The sequence below is a fragment of the Pezoporus wallicus genome, unplaced genomic scaffold, assembly GCF_028554395.1.
Source record: "Pezoporus wallicus isolate ANWC-B61680 ecotype Strahan unplaced genomic scaffold, APGP_CSIRO_Pwel_v1 contig_7506, whole genome shotgun sequence".
Classification (NCBI taxonomy): Eukaryota; Metazoa; Chordata; class Aves; order Psittaciformes; family Psittacidae; genus Pezoporus; species Pezoporus wallicus.
This window is the reverse complement of record NW_026637546.1, coordinates 814,088-823,503: the sequence shown is the minus strand read 5'-3', so window position 1 is coordinate 823,503 and position 9,416 is coordinate 814,088. Positions and strand designations below refer to the sequence as shown.

The following is a 9,416-nucleotide window of genomic DNA, read 5'->3' as shown; positions in this document are numbered from 1 at the left end:
CTTGTGAGACCTCACCTGGAGTATTGTGTGCATTTCTGGTGTCCTCAACATAAAAAGGACATGGAACCGTTGGAACAAGTCCAGAGGAGGGCCACGAGGATGATCAGGGGACTAGAGCAGCTCCCCTATAAAGAGAGGCTGAGAAAGTTGGGGCTGTTCATCCTGGAGAAGAGAAGGCTGCGTGGAGACCTCATAGCGGCCTTCCAGTATCTGAAGGAGGCCTGTAAGGATGCTGGGGAGGGACTCTTGTTGGACTGTACACCTTGATAGGACAAGGGGTAATGGGTTCAAACTTCAACAGGGGAAGTTTAGATTGGCTATAAGGAGAAAGTTCTTTACTGTTCGGGTAATGAGGCACTGGAATGGGTTGCCCAAGGAAGCTGTGAATGCTCCATCCCTGGTGGTGCTCAAGGCCAGGCTGGACAGAGCCTTGGGTGGCGTGGTTTAGTGTGAGGTGTCCCTGCCCATGGCAGGGGTTTGGATCTAGATGATCTTAAGGTCCTTTCCAACCCTAACTATTCTATGATTCTAAGATTCTGTAACTGCATATGGTTTGACAACTAATCAGTACTTCATCCTATCACTGCTGTTTTGCAGCAGCTGAACACAGATCCCAGACAAGTTTGCTAACTGCCCACTAGCAATTGTTGAGTGATAACACATGCAGTTCCCCACATGTTTATGCAGATACTGAGATTTATCTGACAGTTTCATACCCAGAAGCATGATACACAGTAATTAAAATTAAAAATGTTTTGACAGCAAAAACAAATGGCTATATAAATTAGAAAGCTGTAAAAAGCAATGTTTTCCAAAAATAAAGATCTATAGATAAATCAGAATGTTGCAACATAGAATATTTTAATACAAGCATATTAATGTAAAGCAGCTGTTAAATACAGGCTCAGGTTCTGATGAGGAGAAGAGTAATTTTCAGGACTAGAGCCAAGGGAAGCTGTGAGAGATTAAAATGAAAAAAAATCTTGTGAAAGAAGGAGTGAAGGGGAAAGAAAGGACAGACCCTTGTAGTGTAAGGTAAAACTCCCAGAGAGTGATAGGATAGGAAAATGTGCTGCTGTTTGGCTTTGTCCACAGTGTCTTGTCAAGCAAGTGAGGTGGGGTGAATGCTGCAACTTCAGGAGGTGACTGGAGGGAACCTCAGTCCTGCATCTTTTGCAGAGAGGTATAAAGACAAGGTCCAGCTTTCTTCTGCTATGCTCCTGTGGCCATGTACTGCCCTGTCTTGTGCTCCTAAAAGCCAGGAACCAGCCTGACTGTGGTTGTCAGTCATGCAGTTTTGCACTAGAAGGCAGGTGAGGGCAGTCGCCATCTAAAAAGAAACCCCACAATGACTAAGCTGCAAATCTCTTGAGATAAACCCTTCCCCCTTTTCTCAAGAGTCTGCAGATACTTGCCTCACTGAGTGAGCAAGGGCCTGACTCTGAACCCTTTAAGCACACCCCGTGGCTCAGCAGTAGCTCTGGAGCAGGTCTTCTCTGCTGCCAGTTTAGAGCCAACATCAGTCATGCTGCTTGAAGTCCTCTTGGTGCAACTGCCCCTCTGGCCTCTAATGTCAGCCTGGGAACAGTGATCTCTTCAAGGTAGAGATGTGTCTTGGCAAAGAAGTTTTCAAAGCTGAAAGCAGCGTTAACAGCTATTTGGAAGAGTATTTTCTCCCACAGTCATATCTGCACTTTTTTTCTGTTTCTACCTCAACCACAGGACACCAAGGGCTTGGGATGATGAGGGGGTTCAGGAATGGCAGCCTAGGAGGTGTCTTACTGTCACTCCCTTCTTTAGTGGAAGGTAGCTCTCTGTAGCAATTATATCACCATTATCTGAGACATACTCACTATCTTTACACCCAGCTGTATGAAAACAATCCCCATCCCTTCCTCAAACTGGCCAAGTTCAGTAGAATAGATGTGGTCTATCTCTGGTTTTCCCACCCTGGGATAGCTCCAGGTGGAGCTTCAGCAGATGACTGGATTTACTCTAGCCACCAGTGAAGAAAAAAATCTTACCATAGCCTAAGGAGCTCGGAGCTGTTTGTACTGAACATCGATCTAACTGAATAAACAGCAGACTGCAAAGTCTGGCTTTCCTGGTTTTGTCTCTCTAATCAAGTGGTTTTTGGAAAAACACAGCTTCTGGGGAACAAGGCAGGAGTGCTGTATAGCCGTTCCTGGAGAGGTACACTTGTGCAATGCTTGTGAGGACTTCTGTTCAAGGAATAACTTGTGTCTGCATCAGACTTACCAGAACAGAGTACAGGGCATGTTTGTCCCTTTTGGGAATGGGCAGTACAGAATGCACTCCTTCTTTTTCAAATAAAGCATGACCCAAATAAATGAGTCATTCTTTCTTTAAAAATCATACTCAGGCTGTATTGTGCTGGTTCTCCATCTCCTGGGAAATGAACCACAGAATCTCTTAAAACCATACTGCTGACTTGGAAGTGTAAACTCCATTTGTTTCTGCATGCTATCAAGCACATGGGGACTGACTGAGCACTGCATTGACCCCATTGACATTAAGCTGCAAATCCACAGTATTGATGGAGCTTTCTAGGTATAACTCTGCAGGACTGCAATGAATTTTGGGTCCTCTGAACCACGTTAACGTGACTTTTTTCTTATGCTAGTAGAAAACTATGGTTAGTTTTTTGCCTTTGTCCACAAAAGCTTGAGGTTCCAAAACAAACCTGTATCACCTTCTCTGCTTCTGAAGTGGTATGGCAGTAGCTGAACATGGCAAGCTTTGTTTCCTTGATGGCAACGTGACCTACTGTCTGCTCTGAGATCCAGGAGCAACTTGTCATGGTTCATTCAGATGGATTGTGGTGATTACTTTGGGTTCACTATCCTGTCTTGTATATGAGGCTTTCCAGCAGCTGCAGCATTTTCATTGTTCATGACAGCAACACATGAATGGGGCTTTTTAAATGAAATGTCTCAACAAGACAGGTGACAGTCTGTAGCTAAATTGTTCTGGAGAGAAAATGATAACCAAGGTGTGAAGAAGATTCATGCCCAGGGGCATGCAGCTCTGTGATGTGTCTTTGCAGGCAGTCTGAAGGACAAGAAACTATTCCAGCTCTTACCATAAGCTCTCCCGGAACAGATGTTTCCAGAGCAGTGAGCTCCTGTACTGACAAAGGAGGTGGTGAGATGGAACCTCTGTGTCGGTAGGTAACCACTCAGAAAAACAGCACTAAACCCCCCATGTCACTCTGCTCTGCCCACTGCCCATCCAGAAACATATGTGAGAGGCAAATGGTGGTTCAACAAAAAGCCAGGGCAGGAAACTAGAATGTATAGCAAAGTACTGCAGGAAACCTGACTGGGCACCTAGCATGATCATACTGAGGAAAAAAGCCATCCGATCATGATATGTCTTGACAACACTGAGATTGTTTTCGGATTGTTTTCATTCTTCTCTCAAAATGGTTCACACGTTTATGTGTTTGGGACCCATCCTCTGAGGATTGTTTAGAAAGGAGATCAGCTGAAACTTCAGGGTGTCTGCTGTAATAAAAGAGGAAATGATTTACAGTGTCAGAGGGAATAGAATTCGATTGCAGTCAGTCTCCCCAGAGGATGTCCTGGTTTTTAGGGTACTGATGAACACACCTAACATGCTTCTGCCCTCCTAATACTTAACCAGTCTCATTTGTCTGGGTAGTTCTTCTACGAGCTAGGGTCTATACACACAGTTATCTTTGAGGAGGCTTGGACGAATACACACTTGAGGGGAACACCTATCTTCTTGCTCTTTGAACCAGAGATGAATTGTCCCACCTAATCCCATATCCTGTTACACACATGACACTGATCAAATGGCAGAGACGATGCCTAAAGTGATCAGAGTGAAGAGGATGCTGTCACTTAATTTTACTCTGCATTTCTCAAAGAAAAATTGTCATTACTGATAGCTTTTGTGATTCCTGAGAAGGAAAACTGCACAGCAGTCCTAGATTATGCCATGTGGTGTTTTCTTCAGTACTGCCTCATGATGATGAAGATGCTATTTAGTGGTAATGACTACTGTAGGAGAGTTTTTAATTAATGGATGATGGATATAGACAGACTTCACAATTCTTCCTTGCACTCTGAAGGATAAAAATTGTTCTGCTTTGCTCCCCAGCCATGCACCTCCCTAAATGCCAGATCTGCAACTAAAACATCTGCCAGGTTTACAAGTGTTCTCAAACCAATTGCCATCGATTTCGTATACTGAATACTATGAAGTGGCTGAGATGAATGTGGAAATATTCTGGAATATAAGAAAGCCTCTTAAAAGACTGGGTCTTGATTTTGGCATGAAGACTTAACAACCTGTATATGCAAGCCTGTTCTTACAGGTTCTTAACTGTCTCAACAGTATTGACCATTGCTGGCCACCGTATCTGCAAAAATTTTCTGACATGCATGCAACTGTGGTGTATTTAAAGAAGTCTCTGTCAAATATCTGCTGTCTTTAATTTCAAAGGAAAATAACATAAAGTGTATGTGTTCTTTACCACTAAGTTTGGATAACACCAGACCACCTGTAGCAGGTTCAGAGAGTCATTATTTAAACCACTATTCAAATTATTTCAAGATCAAATTCCAAATGGAGTGGCATTAAAATGTGTGGTCCCCACCTGCATAATGTTCTTCAGAAACAACAAAGTACTCCTGTTTTGCAAAAGTGTAAAGGAGAAAAAAAAAAAAGCTAGTTTTTAATTCTTTAACCAGGGATTACTGAATATGCATACATCCCAGAAAGTGAGAGACTGGCATTTCAGGTTGTGTAAAGTTAATAATTGGCTGCTGATTCACTTGGCACTAACAAATGTTCATTTATAAGCAACAGAAGTGACTGAAAATAAAAGTGTTGAGTAGTAAAGTATGTGAAATAGACATAATGATAAATGAAATTAAATTAAAGCTACTATAATGAAAACAACAAATCAGGACATTTTGTTAGTGGAGGGGTTATTTTTTCTATGTGGCTATGGAAGATTTTCCTTTAACTTGGGAAGATCAAAGGAACAATAACTCCATGAATCTGCCATCTGACTTTTTTATATTTCTTTTAATTTTTTTTTCAGGGTGTTGTTTCCTAAAGTGCTTTAAATAAAAGAGTATGGATTTTGGCTTATTTAAAAGTTGACTTAAAGCATGAAGAAATTTCCAGGATAGATTCTGCAAAATCCTGTTAGGAGGAGTAACCATTTTCATGACAGTAACCAACACAGAGGCTAAAATAACAGTAACCTTGAGGGCAGACCTCTCAACATACCATTTGCCAAAGAAGTAATTTGCAGGTATCTAATGCTATAGTTTCTCAATAAGAGTAACATGATTTTCGAAAGTCCAGAGCAAATCCAGACAAAAATGTTTGAGTGTTTAGTACTTCTAAACACTGGGTCATTTCTACTTAACTGTAACTGCTGTGGGAGTTTTAGCCTTACGAGCCATGTAAAACCCTGAATCTCATGCCTATGGACATGCAGACTGACCAGCATGTTTGTTGTATGTAAATTTTATTACATCTCTGTGAAATACAATCATATAACTTCTGTTGAGAGTTCAGAATCGCTTCCATTGAACCCATTCAACCAGTCTTGGCCTACTGAGAAATGTAAGTTATGCTATTTGTGACTTTGACCTCATACTATCCCAGCCAGGAGTGCTCACATTTACAGTGTTAAATTAGACTTTCTTGCAGGGAAAACTTCCCTCCAGGACAACAAATGGAAAACAGAGGTTTCTTTCCCCTCCCCCTCCTCTTCCCTCTCCCTCTCCCTTTCCCTTTCCTTTTCATTTTCCCTCCCCCTTCCCTTTTTAATTCCTCTTACCCTTCCCTTACCCTTCCTTTCCCCCCTCCTTTTCTCCTTTCCTTACTTTTCCTTTTCCCTTTCCTCCTTCCCTTTCTTTTTCCTTTCCCTCTTTCGCTTTCCCCTTCCATCCATTTCCCCTTCTCCTTCCCCTTCCTTTCTCTTCCCTACTGTAAAATTCCTTTTGCAAGTGCAAAAGGTAGAGAGGTGCTTTTCTCCTGCCTGCATCCCAGATGCAGAAAACGTGCAGCAGAGAACAGTGACTGGACTTCTGATAGCTCTATTGACTTATCAGGGAAGGATAAGTGCTGATGCTGGCTCAGGAAGAGGGACTTTTGTCACATCAAGAGTAAGCTCCACTACCAATGTGTTGCTGAACAGTCTTTTTTCATGTTTTTCTATTTTCTATTTGGAAACTAAGAGGAGAGGCTTCAGGAAAAGGATTAACTACATGTGCATTTCCTACTTCTGTGCTGGCTGAGTCCCACTGAGTAACACAGGTCTTTCCATGAAGCAGCCTCCACAGCTGGTTCAGACAAAGTGCAGCAAGGTGATGCCTTTCAGTGGTCCCAGTGTGAAGTGGTGAGAGTGACTGCAGCTGTCACACAAGCAGAAAAGGGTGACTGAGCAAACAGCAGGGCAATCAGCAGCAGCACAGCAGCCAACAAGAACCAAAGCCTCCCTGTAGAGAAGGGGCTCTGAAAGGCTTTGAAGAGAGACACCACATAGCGCAGAGTCTGACTGAGGTCCGTTTCAGTGTCACATCGCTCAGCCTTACCTGTGGAGCAAGACATCTTTGCCTACCTTGTGCCACACAGTGTTCCTCAGCTCCTGAGCCACCTCTAGCCCTAAGTAAGCAAACATTTGCAGGGGGAGTGTTTTCAAAATGCACACTACAGTTGCCATATGGTACTGAAAGAACTGAAATTGAGGTGGTGGTGGTGGAGAAAGTTAATTACATTGTTAGTAAATAGCTACTAATGTTTGTAGTCATTTGAACTCAGTATGTTATCTCTCTCTTGCATCTCCTACATCTGTTCTGATTTTCTGTTTCATTGTAAATGTATACAACACTATAAGGCAGCTTTTTCATCTTTGACAGAGAGAAATTAAAAAGGTGGTATTTTGGGGTGTCATTTTGTTGCTATTAGCATAAAATAAAAACTGGCTAGCTGTATAGAGTATTCAGGTCTTGCAGGTGGTATATTAAGGATTACGCATATAGGATGTTTCACCTTTCCAAGTGTGGTCCATTTCACAATCAATAGCCAGAGACCACACTTTTGTCAGATTTGGGGTAGAGAAGAGGGTTGTATTGTAATGGCAGCTAGAAACTTCAGCTTGCAACAGTGCTGGTATGCCAGATGTTACTGAAAATGTGAGAGAAAAGAAAACCAGACAGTCTTTGTTGCGGAGAAATCAAAACATATCAGATGGATTGCAGGAACCCAGACAGGCAAGAGGGATGAGATGTGATGCAGCTGCCCGAAGGAGCGTCATGGTTTAAACACAGCTGGCAACTAAGTATCATACAGCAGCCCATTGCTTCCTGTATTGTGCATCACAACACAATGGTTTGCCACCCACTGACGGATACCCACCCCAACCCAAGCAGCTATCTGGGCCTTCTGGGTGACTCCCCCCAGTTTATATACTGGGCATGGCATGCCGTAGTGTGGAATACCCCTTTGGCTAGTCTGGGTCAGGTGTCCTAACTAGCTTCCTCTTGGCTTCTTGTGCCCCTCCTCACAGGCAGAGCATGAGAGACTGAAGAGCCCTTGATCAGGGTAAGCATTACTTAGCAACAACTAAAATATTGGTGTGTTCTCAACATTGTTCTCAGACTAAAGCCAAAACACAGCACTGCACCAGCTACTAGGAAGAAAATGAACTCTATCCCAGCTGAAACCAGGACAAAGAGCATTGTGAGGGAGCTTGGCAAGTTATTCCAGACTATTAAAATGCATTTTCTAGAAAACAGTTATTCTAATTTTAGTCCCCCCTGCCAAAAGACTCCGCATGATGGTGCAAGGAACTTGTTTAGAACTTTGCGTGCAGGTTAGTGAGGAGAAACCAGCCTTTGCCTTTCAGTGAAGAATTATAACCAAGCGAGTCTGAAAGCATTTTTCAATCCACTGAAAAGTGAAGAGACAAAGAGGAGAGTAAGGTATTACTGAATGGCTGCCCTTCAAATCATTATGCCCTTGAAGTAAGTTCCTCCTTGCTTTCTACTCTGTAAACTATCGAGTTTGGCCAAAGGTGATGTATTAGGACAACCTAAGAAGGTACTGCATGATACCTGGCTCAAAGGTGTAAAGGAGTAATTAAGGAGTAGCCAGCAAGGAATAAGGCCTTCACCTGTCTGCAGTGCTGAGTGGAGAAAGAAAAATAGGACGTAACAGCAGCACATTGCCCATCATCTGAATTACACTGGTAGTGCCCCATATAAGGTCTTGGAGCATGGCATGAGATCAGGCCCATGCATGCATCTTCCATGCATGCTGCTTCGAAGTACAGCCAGATCCGTTATCCATACTTTTACTGGTCTGGGGAATACGGATTTGGACCAAATGCCTAGTGCTTACACAAATTTTGAGATACTCAGCTTAAGAAACTTTATAATGACCTGAGTTCTCATCTTCATAAAGTAGGCCTCTGGGAACATTTCAGACTGAGCAAGCCAGAAATACAAGCTGCTTCAGAATCATTGCAAAAACTCTGGTCAGAGACTTCAAAATGCTAATTGCTCATCCTCATCTGTAAATTTCCCTTGAAATCAGACATTTTGAGGATTTTCACTTTTTGCTAGTTAAAAACAGTACAATAGGAAGATTTTTTTTTTTGGTATGTATTTTGAAGTCATGTGAGCTTTTACACCTGCATGCAAAACAAGATAAGTATATTTTGTTACTACTTTGAACCATATAGCCGCTTCTATTAAAAGCTGCATGCAAATAGCTATCTTTAGTGTGCCATAGATTAGTCATATTTGTTTTCCAAGGAAGATTATAAATAGTGTTTAGGGGGGAAACAGAAAATATTTTGCAAATGAGCCCAGATGGAAAACTAACAGATGGCCTAGTACTGTATTTTGTATGCTCAGTCTTACATTTAAATTAAAAATTTTCATAATTAAGATGAAGGTCTGTAACAACACTAGCTACTTTTCCTGTGGCAGCATCATGTATCAGGCATCACAGGTATGAACTGCAGACTTTTCATAAAACAGTGGTAAAACATACAGAAAATTTGCTACTTAGTTAAAACAAAGGGAGGGAATAAAATGCAGTTGGTGGAAATTAAAGAAAGGGGAAAATAAAAAGCTTTTATACAAACATACATCATATAATAACAGTGTCTATCACCTGGCCTTCTTCCCCCTGCAAATTGGATGACCCACCACCTCATTTGAAAGAGGAAGGAGAAGGATCACATTTGTTATGCATCTTCAGCCAAGAACCAGAAGGCCAGTAGGATTTTCCTGTTGCATTACCTGAATGAAATGGGATTCTTGAATTTTAAATATTAGAAAATCAGGAGAGGATGGTTGATAAACTGTGGTCTTACACATATGTTATATTCCAAAAATTGA

General features: G+C 42.0%; 1 long non-coding RNA gene across 1 annotated transcript in view; it reads right to left on the bottom strand.

The window, feature by feature from the left end:
* Positions 1–844: 844 nt before the first annotated feature.
* The window catches only part of LOC130597506 (uncharacterized), a 79,937-nt gene continuing 71,365 nt past the window's right edge, over positions 845–9,416 (bottom strand). The window contains exons 2-3 of the long non-coding RNA XR_008971786.1: positions 7,060–7,194; positions 845–1,330 (exon numbers count right to left, since the gene is read on the bottom strand). This is a non-coding gene — a long non-coding RNA (uncharacterized LOC130597506). The remainder of the gene's footprint in view (positions 1,331–7,059; positions 7,195–9,416) is intronic.